General features: G+C 42.4%; 1 long non-coding RNA gene across 1 annotated transcript in view; it reads right to left on the bottom strand.

Annotated features, from left to right (window-relative positions):
• Positions 1-20,144, bottom strand: part of LOC308594783 — a 146,693-nt gene that overhangs the window by 88,994 nt on the left and 37,555 nt on the right. Inside the window, exon 2 of the long non-coding RNA XR_014011606.1 lies at positions 5,137-5,214. This is a non-coding gene — a long non-coding RNA (uncharacterized lncRNA). The remainder of the gene's footprint in view (positions 1-5,136; positions 5,215-20,144) is intronic.

Raw genomic sequence — 20,144 nt, forward strand, 5'->3', positions numbered from 1 at the left:
GGTCACCTGAGAGCACCAGTTCCCCTTGGTTTCGCTCACATACCTTCAACTTGTCTCTCAGGTATACATCTTGCCTGTAACAACTAACTGTCAGGAGTTGGCAAGCCAGAACAAGGTCTGTTTGCAGGACCAGTCACCACCCTCTATTGATAGTGAAAGGTAAGTATCCTGGCCTTCAGCTAAGGTGCTGTTGGATGTGGGAAAAGTTAAGTCCTCTGTATCCCAATGTATCAGGACAACCCCTTTCACTTAGTGGCAGCCTTCAGTTTTTTCAAGACCTTCCAATTAACACTGAAAATCCAGAGTCAGATGTCTTTCTATTTATAAAATCACAAATAATTGCCTTCCCCTTTTGTTCACTTAGAAATCTCCCTTCAAGCACCACCCCGGTTTTTATTTTCCTCTATAGGTGTGCAGTTCCACTTCCTTCAAATTGTTAAGAGGGTTCCTGCTGGTCTCTACTCTGCCCAGAATACTCTCTTCCTCCTCTCATATTGAGAATGAGAGAAGAGAACCCTGGACTGAGGAAAATAGCATTTTTTTCACTGCAAGCAAGTTAGTGTGTACATATTCTGAATCCCTCCCTTGTCAGCTTCTAGTGCTCCCCCATCCCACTCCCCAAAATACTGAAGCTGATTGTGGTATCATAGCTCCCTTCCCTTTCCTCTGAGGTAAATTCAGCAACTCATTCTGCAGTTTGCCTTTTGCTTTATCAATAAAAACCCAATTTTCTGGGTGAGCTCTGGCCTTATGGTCATGGAGTCAGAAGCGACTTCAAGGATCATCTAGTCCAACCCCCCACAATGCAAGAATCCTTTGGCCCAATGTGGAAGTCAAACTCACAACCCTGAGAGTCTCATGTTGTACCAACTGAGCTATCCCAGTCATGATGGACTAAGCATTTTAAAGGTAAGGTTTGGTGCTTTCTTCTTCTGTTTTGAATCCATTCTTTTTTCAGGGCTGGTTCTAATTTCTCTTTCAGGGCTTGGGGTCCCTTCCAACTCTACAATTCTGTGATTGGGTGAAAGGGTGTCAATCTATCAGCTCCACCCAGAACATAAGCCAGGAAGTACATGGTGGAGTTTGTACCCCAGCTAGGAAAATCCACATCTAACTAGTGGGTCCACAGAAGTGAGATTATCACAAGTGTGTGGAGATGTGTGGTTAGTGACGATGGAAAAGCAGGAGGTACACCCTTGTGCAAATTAATTGAAACAAAGCATGTTTTCTATCTTACTTGTAATCCTGTTCTCAAAACAAACACCAAAAGTCAATTGATCATTATGGTGTCGGAAGCCTTCAGGCAATAGAACGAATGATGCGCTCGCCACAATATATTGAGGTTCTACGAAAGAGAATTATTCCAGAGCTGGAAAAGAGGTATCCTGACAGTACTGTGATATTGCAGCAGGACCTAGCCACCTGTCACACCTCAAAAGTGGTGAAGAAATTCATGACAAAGCAGCAAAGACAGGTACTTGATTGGCCAGGGAATTCCCCGGATGTAAATCCCATTGAGAATTTGTGCGCCACAGTGGTACCTCAGATTTCATATGCTTCAGGTTACATACGCTTCAGGTTACAGAATCCGCTAACCCAGAAATAGTGCTTCAGGTTAAGAACTTTGCTTTGGGATAAGAACAGAAATCGTGCTCTGGCGGCGCGGCAGCAGCAGGAGGCTCCATTAGCTAAAGTGGTGCTTCAGGTTAAGAACAGTTTCAGCTTAAGAACGGACCTCCGGAGCGAATTAAGTACTTAACCCGAGGTACCACTGTATATGCAAAAGTCGCCTCCATGCTATGGAAAAGCTCATTCAGGTGCTGATTCATGTGTGGTACAGGGATCCAAAATCAACAGTGACTGTTAGAAACTAGTAGACTCTACGCCAAACTGCGTCCAATGCTGCTTAAAAATAGCAGAGGTCATATCTGTTACTAATGTACGTATATGTGAGTTTTGAACAATAAACTACATAGTTTGTTTCAATTAATTTGCACAAGGGGGCACAATGGCAGAGACTTCCACTACAATACCATGAATGGCAAAGACAGCTCCTGCTCGCATATGATTCCTGCAGCTTGCTGCTGAGGAGGAAGGCAGAATCCCTGGGTGTATTTCATTAGGATTTTAACATAATACAAAAATGTGCTCTGGACCATTCATTTGCCTGAGGAAATAAGCATAGGGAAACAGAAAACTACCACAAGTCTTGTAGAGTTTTCACAGAGCTCAAATCATATCACATACCAGTTTCTGCTAAATGTTCACATCAAGGCCTCAGCCACATGTACAATCTATGGCTTTTTGTTCCACCCTCAAAAATACCAGATACCCACACCTGACATATGAACATAATTCTAGTTTTTGAGATCCAAGATATACTGGGGGATGGAAGGGGAAGAAGTCTATGCCAAAGAAGTGTGGGTTTGATGCGACTCCAAAGGGTTTGCACAAAATATTGAGAAGGAAAGCAAGCTAATTTTACAGAGATTTTCAGCTCTGTGGAAGCAAGAGGAAGCCTGTTGTTGAAGAAAGCCCAGAATACAGCTGCAGGAGGATCACTTTTATGGGATGATAAACAGAGGAAAGTTTTTTGCCTCTTGTCCTTGGGGACTTCTGCTTTCAGTATGCAGTTCAAGAGCAATACTGTTACTGTTCCAAACTGAATTGCAAGACAGCATTTCTAGTCATGTGGAAGATTTGAAGATGTTTTGAAAGCATTGGCCTCTCTTTTTTTAAAAAAAACAACAACTGCTTTTATGAGGAAGACCACAATTTTGCATTTTGTGCACATGTGTGCATGTGAGTGCATGTGCTGTAATTTAAAGGAAGTCTCACTTTCAGAGAAAAACCACGAGTGGTGTGAATAATATGGTTATGGCTTCCTCCCGTTTGGCAGGGCAACAGGAGTTCAGCAGAAGCCAGCCGCTGTGGTTTGACTCTCTCCCTGATAATGACAGACCTTCCCTCCACCTCAGGAAAACGCAACACTCTAAAAACAAGGAAGAAGAAAAGGAGAGCCATTTCCTTGCCAACACCGGTAGCCGGGAGGCCTGGAATGATGCCATAAGATACCCTGCTATTTATTGCCCATTTCCACACCATAGGAAGCAAGGGAAATGCTTGCCAAAAATAAGAAAAGAAACCCTCCCTGATTCCTGTTTGACTTAACATTTGACAGGACAAAGTCAAGGATAATTCTAGCTCTCTCTGTTTGGAAGTTTCATGCTTTCCTTTCCTTTGCTCCTTAGAAGCAAATGGGATTTTAGGGTATCAGTGCTTTCAAATGAGAAGGTGATCAGTTCGTATTTGGATTTTACTTGCATTCCTTTTGTATTTTGTATTTTGCTCACATCTTTCTCTTGCAAAAATATGTAAAGCACTACATCCGTATTAACTATGATCTCAATTACTTCTGCATACAACTCCATGCAGTTGCACAGCTTCTGTGACTATATAGAGTCTCCCAGGTTCCTACAAGAAACCACTTGCACTGTTCATTGTAGATGGCTGATGGCCAACTACAACAAATTTGGATGGAATCTCTGCCACAATAAAAGGTCTATTTAATGAACACAATTTTATCCCCTCTCTCTACAGTTCCACCCTGGATAAGTTAGAGCAGGGGTCCCCAAACTTTTTGACTCTGGAAGCGCATTGGGAAATCTAAGAAACAGTTATGAGCACCACAAAACACCCATTTCACAAAAGAAAAAACTGGTGATGCTCACAAGCCCCCACCAAACAACAGGCAGAATACCCCAAATAAAGCACAGACAAAATATCAGGCAACCCCAACACTACCACCAAGCACTATCATGAGGTTGATTGTAGTCTCACTAACAGCCATATTCTGATTGCATCCTGACACATTACATTCTGACACTATCACTTAGTAGTAGCTTCATTTGGCTTTTAGGTAAGGTCAAAGGTAAAGGACCCCTGGATGGTTAAGTCCAGTCAAAGGCAACTATAGGGTTGTGGCGTACGTCTTGCTTTCAGGCAGACGGAGCCGACGTTTGTCCACAGACAGCTTTCCGGGTCATGTGGCCAGCATGACTAAACCGCTTCTGGCACAATGAAACACTGTGACGGAAACCAGAGCACACGGAAATGCTGTTTACCTTCCTGCTGCGGCGGTACCTATTTATCTACTTGCACTGGCATGCTTTTGAACTGCTAGGTTGGCAGGAGCTGGGACCGAACAACGGGAGCTCACCCTGTCGCTGGGATTTGAATTGTTGACCTTCTGATTGGCAAGCCCAAGAGGCTCAGTGGCATAGTGTGGGTTGCCAGTGCCCGGGGCCACGTAAAAGGAGAAGGGAGGAAAATGGACGAAGTATGCATGAGTACTCAGTGCTTAACAGCACCCATGTCACCTAGGAGATCACAGCTGCAGAGATAAGAAAAGAAAAGTTGTTCCATTGTCTGAAGAGGTCACTTCCAGAGCTCAGTGATGGAAATGCACAGCTGTATTGAGGCAGCACTGGGTGCTGAAATTTTGCATCCCTAATAATTTTGTGCCCGGGGCAACCGCTCCTGTGGCCCCCTCCCATGCTACGGCACTGCCAAATGCTGAGAATGTAGATTGAGTGGCTATATTAAGCATACACAGAAGAGGTTATTCCTTCATAAATCCACCTACTCAGCACCACTGTCTCATGCACACTGCAGGGAACTCATGGGAAAGGAATTGTGACCTGGCTAGATGCTTGGGCACATAACCACTGTACCATACGCCATCAGAAGTATCTTTGTTCTGAATAGGCCCTTAGTTGCAATGGAGCTACATTCTTTTTATTTAGAAGCTTGAGTGGAACCAATGCAGAGGAGCTATCCAGCTCGCTTACTTGCCTTCTGCAAAGTCTCATTTCCTCTATAAACTAGCTAGATTATTCCCAGTCATGTGTGTTTGTTTGTGTGTGTGTGTGTGTGTGTGTGTGTGTGTTACGATAAGCAATGTCACTAATCAATCAAGCTGATGATTATTCCTTGCCTGACTATGCAGAAGCAAATGCCATTTATTCACCATAATTCAGGAAGGTAAAAGACTGATATGCTTATTTGAAAGCCATGTATGGGATCTTGAGCTCCTTGGGAGGGAAGGTGGGATATAAATCAAATAAATAAGCATACCTTGAAAGCAGCTTCTCGTCCTTTTTTCTGTCTTTCTCTGGTGCATGGCTGGCACTGTGCAAGAAGATGTACAACTGCCTAGAACAGTGTTTCCCAACCACTGTTCCGCGGCACACTAGTGTGCCGCGAGATGTTGCCTGGTGTGCCGCGAGATGTTGCCTGGAGGGAGGCGGGCGAGTCGGGCGGCGAGGGGCGGCGGCGGCGAGGAGAGGCCGCCCAGCGCGGGGCTCTCGCCGTCTGCCTGCCTGGCTGCCTGCGAGCTCGGCGGGCAGCGCCTCCGTCCGCAGCGCCCGCCTCGCGGCTCTCATTCCCTGCCCCTGCCAAAGCTCACCCAGCCAAGCCGCGCTCTCCTTCCTGCCTCGCTTTGCTGCCTCCTCCCCCCCCCACCCCCAAAGCTTGGAGGTTCCCCGGCAAGGGGGAGGGAAAAAATTGAAACTTACACTTTCGTGCGTCCCTCCTGGCGTGACGCTGCGCGCTGACGTCACGGGGCTGTAATGGTGGTGTGCCTCGAGATTTTCTTCATCAAACAAGTGTGCCTTTGCCCCAAAAAGGTTGGGAAACACTGGCCTAGAAAATACCAAAAGAGATGGAGATTGCTGTGGGGCTGGGGAAAGCCATGGTTATAGGATCATTTATTTATTTTTGTCCTTGAGCTGTAAGAAGTGCTTTATATTCCCATGGAGTGCTGTTAGAAAATTCCCTGGACCTGGGAAAACAGAAAACCATTGTGAACACATGTACCTTCTCTTTGAAATTGCTAGGGTTGCAAGCTGCTCTGGTTCTCCAGATGGATATAGCACTGTGCATTTTTACAGTGTTTGAACTTGCCCCGCTTAGAATTCAATTTCCTCTTCTGATAGGCACGCAGGTAAATATTGCCAATGGCTCTAATGTATATTTGTCCATCTTGAACACCATACAGAAATATTGTTGCTGTGTGCAATTGACACAAAGAACTGTGTATATAATATATAATAATCACCTGGCATCCTGTATCAAACTTTTTAGGAGCCATCAAATTTAATTTCCCCTTCGCACAATAAAACAGCAAGAGGAAACTTTAATAGAATGCATTATGTAACAGGTTCTATAAAAACAGCAGACCCGGCCCAGCAATGGAGCACTTCCTTCCGGAGACCCAATAACTTGTGCTGAAAGGATACTTGCTGGCTACCATGGCAACTGCAAGAGATGACACTAAGGGGAAAACAGCAACAAAGGGATCTCTTTTTTGTCCTCAGGAAAACAAGGTCTGGCTTCAGACTTGTGATACAGTGTGAATGCAGAGAAAGAGAGAAAAAATCAGTTAGCAATTCCACTCAGGTTCCAGTGACATTGCAAAGCTTCAATGTTTGCTGTGCAGTTTTGCTCTTTAGCTTTGTGCACAGGATGGGGGGGGGCATTTAGCAAATGTGTTTTTGAAATTGATGTGAATTTCAGTGCCTGTCTGCATGCAAAATCTCCTTCCAATCCCGCTTTCCCACAAAACATTTTTACTTCCTTTGTCACATTTAACTGTAAAAGGCTCCTTTGTCTTTCTGAGTCTGTCATGCTCTGCATTTCATTGCCCAGGAGACAGCTGTTTTCAAGGCCTTTCTAAAGTGGGGGAGGGGGTTGTAAACAACTCCAAGGCCTAGACAGGGGCACACAAACATTACTAGGCTCATCATCCTCATCCGCCACAGAGGGAAACAGCCAGAGCCTTCTCAATACACTTTAGGGAAACCAAAGATTTAAAAGAATCACAGAACTCGAAGCAGAGAAGAGTCAAAGGACAACAGAATAAACTCTCATTGATTTTAGAAGCAGAGTTGGCCATATATTGACATTCTCTCTTCCTTTTTTTTTTTTTTTTTGTAGAGTCATTAATACACTTTGGCTCGTTATTGTCCAATAATGGCTGCTTCTTATGATCAAGGATAACAAAATTAGATACACAGCTTTCAAAACAACAAGAACAACTAGCTTTCTAAAATTGCAATCTGTCAGGATCAGACAGCTCCCCAGATTTTCTTCTTTTTCTGGGCACAAGAGAAATAGACAAGATGCTTTTGAATCATGGAATAGTAGAGTTGGAAAGGACCACGAGGGTCAACTAGTCCAACGCCTTGCAATGAAGGAATCTTTTGCCCAACGTGGGGCTCAAACAACCCTGAGATTAAGAGGCACATTCTCATTGTCATGAATGGCTCTGTGCCAAAATATTCCACCTGGAAAACAATCCGCTTCCTTTATTATATCATTTGCATTACTACAGGTTATCAGTGCTGACATGGAAATTTTCGTATTGGAGAAAATGAAGTATTGGCATTTCTTATGGCTCCATGCTTTACATCAATGGCCTTTGCAAACAAAACATATTGTTTTTATGAAATTTGCTGATGATACAAAGCTGAGATGCCGTATCATCAATATAGACGAAGATCTGGAAGGTTTTTTAACTGGATGGCATTATGGACTAATGGAACTGGGGCAAAATGTAGTACTGATGTCAATTTAAGAACTAGCAATGAGAACTGTTGATATGGAAAGGCTCAACAACTGAACCACAGAAGATGAAAGAGTCCTGGAAGTCTCTGGAATACTTTAGATATTCAAAAGATGGAATAAGAGGAGAATCACATGTGACTTCCACTTCCCAGATATCCAGTTTTATCTTAGGAAAAAGTGCATTTTACCCATTGAGATACATATGTTCTCTTCTTGCATTGAAATAATGCATATGGCTCTAATGCAACTATGGATGGTGATGATGATGATGACTATGTTCTGCCTTCACAGTTGGAGGCAAGGATGCTTCTGAATACCAGTTCCTAGAAGCTTCAGGAGGAGAGAATTGTCTTGTGCTCAGGCTCTGCCTGCAAGTTTCCCACAAGGATCTGTTTAGCTACTGTGTGAACAGGATGCTGGGTTATAGAAGGGATGCCAGCCTGATCCGGCAGGCTCTTCTTATGTTCTTAGCATTCTAGTAAGAAGAAATGTCCAATCACTAGGGGAGTCATCAGCTTCAACATCCTCCCCCAAAACATTTGGGAGGACAGACAACTTTATTCAGAGAACCACCACATATCTGTTTTATGAAGGGGCCAAAACAGACACGATGGCAAATGTTCAATTCATAATTGCTTGGGTTTGTTTGGTTTTTAAAAATAAAATAAAAAATCTGGTTTGGGACCAAGACAGGAAGAACTTAATGTTTCCCCACCACCACAGTCCTAATCCACATCAAAGGGCCCCCACAGCTGCTATTTGCATCCTGAGAAAAGCTCCCATTGGCACACTTGCTTCTTTTCCATTGACATGCTCATTTTTAAGTTTTTTTATGAAGAGGATTCTTGGAAGGATATCTTTTAATGGTTTTATGTGTTTCCCCGTTGATGTATGTTGAGTGAATCTCTGGCTGCATTCAGATAGCACTTGATTCCGTTTCCCCAACATTTCCTTACTTGATGCTTTCTGTGTTTTATGTGCTCTTTTATCGGGCATAAAAGTTACTTCTGGCCATGGCCTGTGGTCCAGTCCTTTTGGAGGAACGTTCAAATTTCTGAACATCTCAGAAATTGGCACCATCGTCAGAGCTGTGATTCAACCCAGTTCTGCCCCATGCCTTTTAACTGGTTTAAAGGGAATAATCCATCTATTTTTCTGAAACCTCTTGTAACGCTCTTGCTGCCTGATTGATGGCTGATCAAGGACTATCACCCCTGGCGGTTTAGAAAGCTCTTCACAAAGCCCTTCTGAAAAACTCAGTCAGTATCTCAAAGTTCTTTGGGGAGATGCAGAGCTGGAAGACATTCACACTGTTTGGTGGACTTTTATCATTTATTTGAATAAACAGCTTGAAAGGAACTTTATCTTTCCTAGATATGATTTTTTTCTGGAAATATTTGTGTGTGTTTTTTAAAATGATGTTTATTGAAAATTTTAAAATTACAAAAAAAACAAAGAGAAAAAGAAAAAGAAGGAAAGAAGGAAAAAACAAGAAACAAATAGCAATTAAACAATACAAATTGATAAAAATCAAAAGCAAAAAGCAAAAACAAAACACATAACACATCAAAATCAGAAAGCAAAAATAGGCCACAAAGATTTAAAAACAGATCCAATATTCCCAAATCCTTAACTGTCATTACCTTATTTCATTGACCTCCTCACACCTCCCTTTTTTTGTATTCTAGTTGTTGATTGTCACAGCAAATCCTTTCCATTTTTTCTGGAAATATTTGTGACCCTGAACCCCTTCTTTCTGTTTCAAAGTCTTGGTATAATGAATCACCCTTCAATTTTTCTTTAAGGGACCCTTTATTCTGTTGTAACGGCCTTATGTTGTAACTTTTACCTGTACCAGTGAATTAATTCATGGTTGGTTGGTTTTGTTGTTGTTATACTATAAACATTAATAAAATATCATTTTAGGAGCACAGCTGCTCAGCTGGGGAAATAGTATTTTCCAAGGAATTGTTAATTTCATTTCATTCTTCTAAAACATTTCTCTTTCTAAGTCAGGAAATTGCAAAACCAAACATTCCCTCCATTCTGGAAGATGCCTCCTGATGCGTCCTTCCCCTTCACCCACAATCAAAAGAGCTGCAACTCTGGAACAGTATTGTAAAATTGCACTTTAATTAAAAGGAAAGGTAAAATCTCTTAAAAGTTCATAGTTTATTTTGGGATTAGATGCTCACTATCAAGTTGTGGCACATACTAAACTCTGCTAACACAGAGCTGGGGAAAGTATATAAAACAAAGGATTTGAGAACTCTCTCTTCCTTTGAAAGAAAAAACCTTCCAAGCTTCAAAACTCTTCCTGAGGCCTCTGCATTTGACATGTAGCAATAGATCGCTGCTCTGAATCCTGTATGTCTGAGCCAATGTCATAAATACAGTATATGCTTCCTCCTTGCAAGTGAAAGAATGAAATCTAATCCATTGCAAATGACTTCACAGGGATATGAAGAGAAGTGTCATTTCAAACAAAAAGTCAGGCCTGTTGCATATTACATTGGTTCTGAGCACACTGCAGTTTGTCTTTTACCTGCTCATAGCTTTTTCATGGACAGCATTGGTGCAGGGCCAAATGCTTTAGCCAGTTGTCTGGTATCTATCCAGAATAGCTTCACTGAAAGCTAATCAATTCACAGTGGTTTAAGAGGCAGCACAATCTTGCCCATAGACTGCTGATCATTTCAACTCCCAGAACAAATTTGTAAAGGATAGGAAACACATTAGCAGTGCAAAGTAAATAACTAGGGTACAATTCCAGCACAAATAATTACGTTGCCTTCTTACAGCATGTGCACAGCTTGAAGTGGATGCAGTATTTTCTTTATATGTCCATTAAGAGCAAAAAGTTGCTGTGATTGCATTTCAGTTGGCGATGAAGTCATTCCTGTGCAAGGTCTACCTGTTGTGAGGGCAGCTTGGGAAGCCAAGAGTTCCTATGCTGAGGAGAGGAAATCCTTTGGCCATTCAAAGAAGAGGCTTACCAACATCTCTTGAGTAACATCTACTTTTGCTGCAATTTAGGGTCCTCGCTTTCGCATGAGGGAAACAATTTGCAAGTACTGTACAGTATATTACACTCTCTTTCATTCTTATAGTGGCATTATGCAATTAGCCATTACTCATATCAAAGTTGGGACGCGGGTGGCACTGTGGGTTAAACCACAGAGCCTAGGGCTTGCCAATCAGAAGGTCGCGGTTCGAATCCCCACGATGGGGTGAGCTCCCGTTGCTCGGTCCCAGCTCCTGCCAACCTAGCAGTTCAAAAGCACGTCAAAGTGCAAGTAGATAAATAGGTATCGCTCCGGCGGGAAGATAAACTGTGTTTCCGTGCGCTGCTCTGGTTTGCCAGAAGCGGCTTAGTCATGCTGGTCACATGACCCGGAAGCTGTACGCCGGCTCCCTCGGCTTTGTTACATGCTGAGTTACAGTATGGCATGAGAACTAGGGTTTGTGCCAAAGGATGAAAGAAAAAGTAGGTTATCCAGGGATTTTTCTGGTTTGAATCCACTGGAACACACCAGCTGCCTATGATTTATTACTATATGGAAACTCACTTAACAACTTGCTAAAATACAAAAACAGAATAAAACTATTAAGGATAGCTGGGCAGGGTTGACCTAACATCCTCCTTCATCACAGCCCACTGCAATATATTTTACATATATCCAGCATGACTTTTGGTCAGGCCCAGTAGCTCTCCTTTTAAAAACTGACCACTACTCCTTCATAGTCTCACTTTGTATTTTTATCAACCCCATAGACAGAACACAATTTCTGCTAACCACACAACATCTTAGGGCCCCATGGGAACATACTGTTCCAAAGTATACTTAACTGAAATCAATGGACGTAAACCAGCATAAAAGTCACTTGATACTGAAATCAGCCTCCGCTCATTCAGTATTTTAAAATAAAAAGATGTGAGATGAGCTGCATTTTGATGAGTCAGCCATATAATTAAGAGATTTTGAGGCGGACTTAATAGATCCTGCTAGTAATTGCAATAACTCAGTTCAATACCATTGGGTAGTTGAGTTTTACAAAATACTGCTAGTCCAGCAAACTGTTTTGCTGACTGCGCTGCAGGCTTCATTAACTGAACTGCAAAGCCTTTGATAAGAAACATGTACTCTGCTAATCACGCAGTACAGCCTTGTTCCCTGACCTCTAAAAGGAAATTGTTGCTTTTGTGAATATGTGGCACGCGCACACACACACACAATTCACACTGTCAAGATACTGTACAAAATAAGCCTTCATAAATTTAAAAGTCAATGCATAAGACCTACGGTGCAATCATTTAGTTCCCTTCATTACTTGCCATGCAAACTTCTATTTTCTAGATGCAAAAACTGAAGGGAACTAAAATCAGTGCAAAAGAAGAAGAATGCACAGCAATTTTAAGCAAGTTTACTCAGATATAAATTCCACTGAGCTCAGATGGTTACAGCTATAATCCTATACCCACCCACTTATCCTTACTTCAGAGAAGTTATGTATAAGATTGCACTGTAATTTTTTTCAGACTTTGGTTGCAAGGTACTGTGTATACTACCATACAGGCAACCTCATTTGGCCCCCAATCCTGAAGTTCGCCTACTCCTGACACAGGACATGGGGCTGGGAAGAAAGAAATGGAAGCCTAAACCCATAGATCCTCAGTCAGTGGTTCTTTAGTAAAGGTAAGGGTACCCCTGACCATTAGGTCCAGTCGCGGATGACTCTGGGCTTGTGCGCTCATCTCACTCTATAGGCTGAGGGAGCGAGTGTTTGTCCGCAGGCAGCTTCTGGGTCATGTGGCCAGCATGACTAAGTCACTTCTGGCGAACCAGAGCAGCACACGGAAACGCCATTTACCTTCCCGCCGGAGCGGTACCTATTTATCTGCTTGCACTTTGACGTGCTTTCGAACTGCTAGGTGGGCAGGAGCTGGGACCGAAAAACGGGAGCTCACCCTGTCGTGGGGATTCGAACCGCTGACCTTCCGATCGGCAAGCCCTAGGCTATGTGGTTTAGAAAACAGCACTACCCGCATCCCAGTTCTTTAGTAGCACCCAGTTATTTTTATCTATTTGTTTATTTCATTTGTATCCCAACCTTTATCACTAAAAAAATGATCCCAGAGTGGTTACATACATAAAATATAACAAAGTGATAGCAAACAAACTTATTTATATCCTGCCTTTCCTCCACAGAACTTAAGGTGGCATACATGGTTTTCCCTCTCATTTCCTCCCTGTTTTATTCTCTCAGCAACCCTGTGAGGTAAATTAGAGATAGTGACTGGCCCATAGTCACTCAATGAGCTTCATAGCTGAGTGGGAATTTGTACCCTGGTCTCCTAGGTCCTAGTCCAGCACTCTAACCACTACACCATACGGTCTCTCAAACAAGTAGAATATTAAGCAGTCTAAAATTCATAAATATCACAGCCTCACTATCTGCATACAAATATGAGTGGTCTATCTGATTTTATCACAATTGTAAATCTCTCAGGAAATAATATGCATATGCATCTGACAGCCCCTCCAAACTACCAGCAATACAAACGTTGCCAATTTACTCTAATTAAAGCTATGCTGTGTCATATGTGCTTAAATGGTCGATCTGTCTTGAGGTAATTATACCTCTGTGTAGCCTTCTGTCAGAATTAAACTCAGATGGAAGACTCAGGGAACAGTCCACATTTGTTAACAATTAGACACAATCACATCTCTCCCCCCCCCCCCCCATATTCAGATAGAGCAAAAGATGTTTGGGTAGAGATGCTGATGAATTTGTAGAAGAGGAAACCAGATGGCACAACCACAACCACTCATCAATATGACTTTTTTTCTATTTAGTGGTGCAGCGGCGTAATTTTAGACTCTAGACTTAATGGGCCTAGGACGGCCCCCATTTAGACAGCCATGTGTATTGCTTCAGTTGCGAAGCCCACAACATTTCTCTTCTCCATCCCCCACTGACAATCCATGTTTTACAACTGCTTCTACATTCCTCAGACGTCAAGCTTACAGGTCAAGCTTCTTCGTCCTTTTTACTTTTTACTACAACTCCAAGACTTACCGACTGGAAACAGGTACAAAAGCCATACACTTAAATAAAAGAATCCTGTGTTTTCCAGAAACTAGTTTTCTGAACCCAGGAATTTGTCCTGACTATTTTCACCAATTCCATTCAAAAGACCCACCTGATTAAATGAATTACCTGAGTAGTCAGAACTGTCAAGGGTCCCTGAAGCCTTAGCCAGCATGGCCAATGGTCAAGGCTGATGGGAGTTGTTCCCAACTTAATAAGCTCCAGATCCATGTTCCTTAACAGGTGACCTTTTCAGTTTCTATGGCCAGCCCATTTTGCCCATTCTAATGTCATAGCCTTGTGTGAGCCTTACTAAATCTGGCAGGTGGCTGTTCGTGCTTTAGTCACAGCAGCCGTAAATAATTATTCCTTCCAGCACTGAATGCACACACATAGCATAGAAAAGGCAAGATTATAGCTGACACTGGCTTATGTTAAAATTGATGGCTTCTGTCGTAGAGGAGCTGCCCAACCATTTCATTCTTTTTGTACTAATTTAGGAGGTCATTGCTGAGAAGATATTACCTGCATCTTTGTCATTGGAAGGCATAGAAGGCAATGCATATCATCTGGTTTAAAGACTCTTGCAGATGACCCTTGAGGCTCTGCAAGTCTGTTTATTCAGAGCCAGATCTCATCCTTGCCCTGATCCATTTTGGAGTTATCATATAAACTGAACAACATTTCACTTTCCCACACCGCTGATACTCCACAATTCTATTGCATTATATGGCTGTTCGATTGGCCTTTTGGAACATTATAGTCCAGCAAAGTACTTAAATTCAGAGCTTGGTACACAGAGCTTGCTAGAGCTGTTGTTGGCATCCGTATGTCTCAACAGATGATGGAGTGCACCTGTGGGGCTGAAGTCAAACCGCTATGTTAGCAGCACCAAAGTGACCTTCCCAAGGTGCAAGCCTGGGCAGTGTGTATGGAGGCCCTGGGATGCCTGGAATACAAATCCCTCTCAGCGCCTTGCTGATGTGGTCCAAAGGAAAGCAGAGCAATACATTTGGCACCAGCTTGGCTCCAGGAGTTGCCGAAAGGAGGCATTCAAGGCACCACCCAACTATCTTAGGGTAAATCTAGCATGTAGGAGATGATCGTGGTGGTTTTATTTTCTTTTTGACAAAGTGAACTCATTGTTTGAAGGCAGCTCTTTAAGGCAAATCTGCATTCACGGCAACCAACTGATGTATTGCTTTAGTTTGATTCATTCATTTCATTAAATTATCCTGAGTTACCTGCAATAACTACGAGCAGGAGAGAGAAGTATATTTCAGCAGAAAAAATCTACAAGTCTGGTAAATGTTTTCAGGCCTTTTGTTTTGTCTCTCAAAGCATTCTCAACTTTGCTTTTCACGCCACATGAATGTTTTCAGTCTGCTCAACAACTATATTACTGGTCGTTCCAGTCAGTTGTTTTCCTACAAAACTGTGCTTCAGTCTTGGTTAATGTTTGCCCAGAAATATGTAATTGCGGACTTCCTCCTCATAAACCGTTCCAGAGTGCAGGCTGCCATCCTCCCATGCTATTATTATCTTTGTGCCTCCCGGCTAATGTAGGGTGTGCTTTCGCACCTAGATGAAAGATAACCCTTTCATTCCCACATCCCCGAGCCTGTAGGATTACTTCCTACCTACTGCAGCTGCATCTAAACCTGCTGAATTGCAAAGATTAGAAGTGCATTTCTCATACCCTAGAATGAACATGATTCAGTGCTAGCATTACCCACATAAACAGGTGGCTAAATAGCTCAGTTGTGTGGTTCTGTTCTACCTCTTTGAATTATTTATGACTGGACTTGAGCCCTTCTGCAAGAAGTTGTTGCAACATTTGGCATCGTTCTGGAGGCCAGACTTACCACCACCATTTCCACCTTCCAGTACTGGTGCTAATATTGCCATTGGTGCTGCTTTGCCTCTTCTATTGACCCAGTCTTTACATTAGCAGCCATGCCACACAAGGCATTTGCATTACGCTGTAGCAGTCTTCACTAACCTGGTACTCTCCAGTTCTTTTGGACTTGAATTCTCATCAGTTCAAGCCAGCATGCCAAAGGGCACCAGGTTGGCAAAAGAAGCTATAGAGCAGTGTTTTTCAACCTTGGGTTCCCAGAGGTTGTTGGGCTATAACTCTGATCACCCTTAACCATGGAGAGACTTCAAAGTTGAAGAACGCTACTATGGAAGACCAAGGTCCTCTCCTGCCTTTTATCTCACAGAGATTATGAGTGTTATGAATCCATATTACAGCAAAAACTTGAAATTGTTTCTGACAGGAAGATTTTCTTGTGGAACAGGGCAAAGTCAATGCTGCTGTAACACAAGCCGATAAATAGGTTCAATTGGCTTTGGGAAGGAACCCAAATATTTTATCTGTAGTAAGGGATCTACTAAGTTTTTAAGTGCATCAAGAACAAGAATTACATAAAAGGTCCAACAAAAGAGTTTAGTAATTATAATATGAAAAGATTGCAGTGACGCCTTCCACCTTTAAACATACCTCCAATGTTTTGACCAGCAAGCTGTTTCAGCCCTTTAAAAAATGTCAGTTTAAAGACGTTGAAATGGGTGTAGAAAAATCATATTAAAGGATTAAGCATCAAATGCTGGTGTGTTGATGTGCAGAAGAAATTCTTCACAGAGGAAATCATTGACTTTGCATTCCTAAGAGGATATTTTCCCCTATAATAAAGTGTTCAGTTGTCAACAGCAGTTCTAAGTTTCATACGACTCTTGACCAAAGTCACAATTCAAAGAGAATGTCTCCTGAGCAAGGATTTGTGCAAGGGACGCTCCCTACCCCTTCGCAATGAAGTGGGAAGACTTTGCAGGAAACACTTTCTCATTGGCTATGCTCTCACACAGATCATGAGGCAAAAGTAAGCTCACTTAATAATACACTAGACGAACATAGATACCCGTTCTTGTAACACATGGGCTGTGTCCATATAATTATACAGGAAATTGTTTTTGAATAGCAAATGAGATCATGTCATCAATGGTGATGCAGGTAGTCATCAGTCTACTGCCTTTCTTTAATGTGCATAGTTATTAGAATTTGAAAAACATTGACTTTGAAGTTTTTTCCACACCTTAGAACAAGATGGCTTATCTGCTCAGTAGCAAAAAGTTTCACATCAAGCGCTGTCACTAAGGCACTAAGGTCTGACTGAGGTGATACAATACACCTGTGTTGGGGCATACAATTTATAATACAGTGGAACCTCAGTTCCCGAACGCCTCTGTTGTCGTATGTTTTGGCTTCTGAACACCCAAAAATGGGAAGTAACTTCAATTTTCAGAAACAGAATGTGCTACGGGGCTTCTATTTTGAGTTTCCCTATTAAGGCTTCCGCTTTCAGTTTTCAGACCTTTCAGAAGTCAAACGGTCTTTGGGAATGCATTACGTTCGAAAACCAAGGTTCCACTGTATAAGCGTTTCATAATATTTTTAAAACATATGAGCTAACTATGCTGAACAGGCAAACTTGAGCAGTGAAGGCTCCCAAAGTTCAGAAAACGGAAACATGACCCTTATTGGCAGGTTTAAATGCCAAGATCCCACCTCATAATCAATGCCTGGGTGGCAGTTGGTTGAAAAGGAGGCAGTTGGCGAGATGGGCCAAGAAGTTGCAACAACAGCAAAACAACAGTTCTGCGGGAAACCTTGTAAATAACCGTAAATAAATTTCCATTGTTAATGTTTTAGTAGCCTCCCTTTGCTATGTGGATAGGTAGAGGAATCCAGGAGCAATCTTCTTGTTGTGCGAGACAATTCCTATTTAAGCTGGAGGCAGCACTCTCAAGCCATATGAGGTAATTTTCCTTTCCTAACTTGTCCAGTCTTGCTCAGGTTCTACCAAGCTGTGTTTATGGGCTTTTCTGAAGCAAAACCATCAAAGACTCTGTCATGTGGGTCCTCGGGCTGGACTGGCACCATGAGAGAGGTGAGATAAGTGCTAACAATCTACCCCTTAATTCAAACCACAGCTTTCTTCTCTTATTAATTCCACTTCATGTCCTCCCCAACCTTGCCTCACTGGACTGGTTACTTGCTAGAGGGACCATATCTTATTGGCTGAGCATATGCTCTGTGTGCAGAAGGTCCCTGATTCATTCCCTGACATCTCCAGCTAAAGGGATCTGGTGTGAAAGATTTCTGACTGGAAAAGCACTGCCAGTCAGAGTCAATACTGGGTTAAGTGAACAAAGTGTCTGACCTGATAAAAGACAACTTCCTTTGTCCCAGTATGATCCACTCGTAAATCCACAGCAGAGCATTACACATTACAGTTTTGGCCTCAGTGTTCCACCTGCAAAATGGGAACAACAGTGGCATTGTGAGGGGAAATGAGATACAGGTTATGAAACACTTGGAAGTTTTTGGGGTTTTTTAAAGCACTTTAGGAGAGGTGGAGAACCCATAACCCTATATACGGTACATGGTTAGCTCTGGATTTTTCTGCTGCCCTGCTACCAGCACACATCAGCTGTTTAGCAGCGAGAAGCTAAGAGCGGGAAAGGTTTTGATATTGTGAAAAGGGTGCAGCTGTAGCTCCTTTCTCTGCAAGAATATCAAAGCAGAGGAGAAAACACTTAAGCAGAGATGTATTAGATTTGTATGTCTTCAAAAAGTGTTGATGTTTTCCCATTGCATGCATGCAGCACTTTGGCGTTGCAATTGCATTTTGAAGTTTGAAGCTCTGAAGAATTGCAAGGTGGGGCTTGAGCACAGCTCTGCATTCATGGTATTTGTGTTCTTCTACAGGGATTACCAAATTCTTTTGCACAGTCAGGACTTCACAGTCTATGAAGAAAATGTGTTAAACTTGAGTGGGGTCACGAACGATTGAATATATGCCTTTGTTTCCATGAGAAACAGCTTTCTTTGCATGTAGATGTGATTGTGTTTGTGTGTCTAGTGTGTCCCACCCACTTTTGGATCTGATCCCACCCACTACAGGAATTTGTCCTCAATACTTTTGCACTTGAGTAATGCATCCCATGACCTGAAAAGTTCCTCATCCCTGCACTATAGGAATGATTACCACTGTTGCCACTTATTATCAACAAACTTATTATCAATCAATGCCAACATCTGCCTAAAAGTACTCTACACAATTGCAAGTGCTTTCATCACTCTGTAGCATTTCTGTTTAATTATCATGAAAATCCAGGCAAAATTAAGAAACTCCAATTAAGTTTTAAAAGCTGAATTCTCACACTGAGGTCAGCAGATTTCCTTTGACTAGAAGATTATGACATTTTCCCCCCTTTTGTTTATGTCCTGTTAGATCTCATGGAACAAAACAAGCTCAGCCTTCTTGATTGGAGTGGAGTTGGTTCATTACAGCATGGCATAACAACAACAACAACAACAACAACAACAACAACAACAGCCTGCCCATCTGACTGGGTTTTCCCAGACACTCTGGGCGGCTCCCAGCAGAGGACTAAAAACAGAATAAAACTTCAAACATTAAAAACTTCCCTAAACAGGGCTGCCTTCATATGTCTTCTAAAAGTCAGATAGTGGTTTTGATACCACAGGAGGTTGTGGTTTAGACAACTTGTACAGTCAGCCTCTGCAGGATGATTCACTCACTAGATGAAATACAGTGGTACCTCAGGTTACATACGCTTCAGGTTACAGACTCCACTAACCCAGAAATAGTGCTTCAGGTTAAGAACTTTGCTTCAGGATGAGAACAGAAATCGTGCTCTGGTGGCGCGGCAGCAGCGGGAGGCCCCATTAGCTAAAGTGGTGCTTCAGGTTAAGAACAGTTTCAGGTTAAGAACGGACCTCCGAAACGAATTAAGTACTTAACCTGAGGTACCACTGTATTCAACAGGTTGTGGGCTTCTTTCTCAAATTCTTCAGACCCTATTGACCAGTTCCTAAATTGGTGGTCTCACAACAGATGCAGTGTTTTAATGTTCAGTCTGAGCAATAAACCTCTTCTTTCAACACCAGCATGAAAAATATTGGCAAATGCATTTCAGAAAGAGAGTCTGATGCTTCTTGATTAAGTTACGTAGCTGAATGTGAAGTAGCATGGCTGTGTCTTTGACACTTTTTGTTCCCAACTTGGTTTCCATCAATGTGATTTTGGTGCCCATGAAATTGGCATGGTACATACACAACAATGATGGCACAATGAACTATTAATATGCCAAAGGTGGGGGAGACAGATGGTGGTGGCTGGTAGCAGTAGGGGTAGTTGAGAGGTGAATACAACACCACAAGGATGAAAGTGGGGTGCAGACAGTGCCAGCATGATATCCAGAGGAAATTGGGGCGCAGGAGATGCAGGTGCATTTACATGGAAGTTTATTCTGTTTCCCCAATATTTCCCAAACTATTAATTTTTGTATTATATTTGAGCTTTGTAACAACTTAACAATCACTTCTGGAAAGT

Source organism: Podarcis bocagei (genome assembly GCF_964188305.1).
Source record: "Podarcis bocagei genome assembly, chromosome: 9".
Lineage (NCBI taxonomy): Eukaryota > Metazoa > Chordata > Lepidosauria > Squamata > Lacertidae > Podarcis > Podarcis bocagei.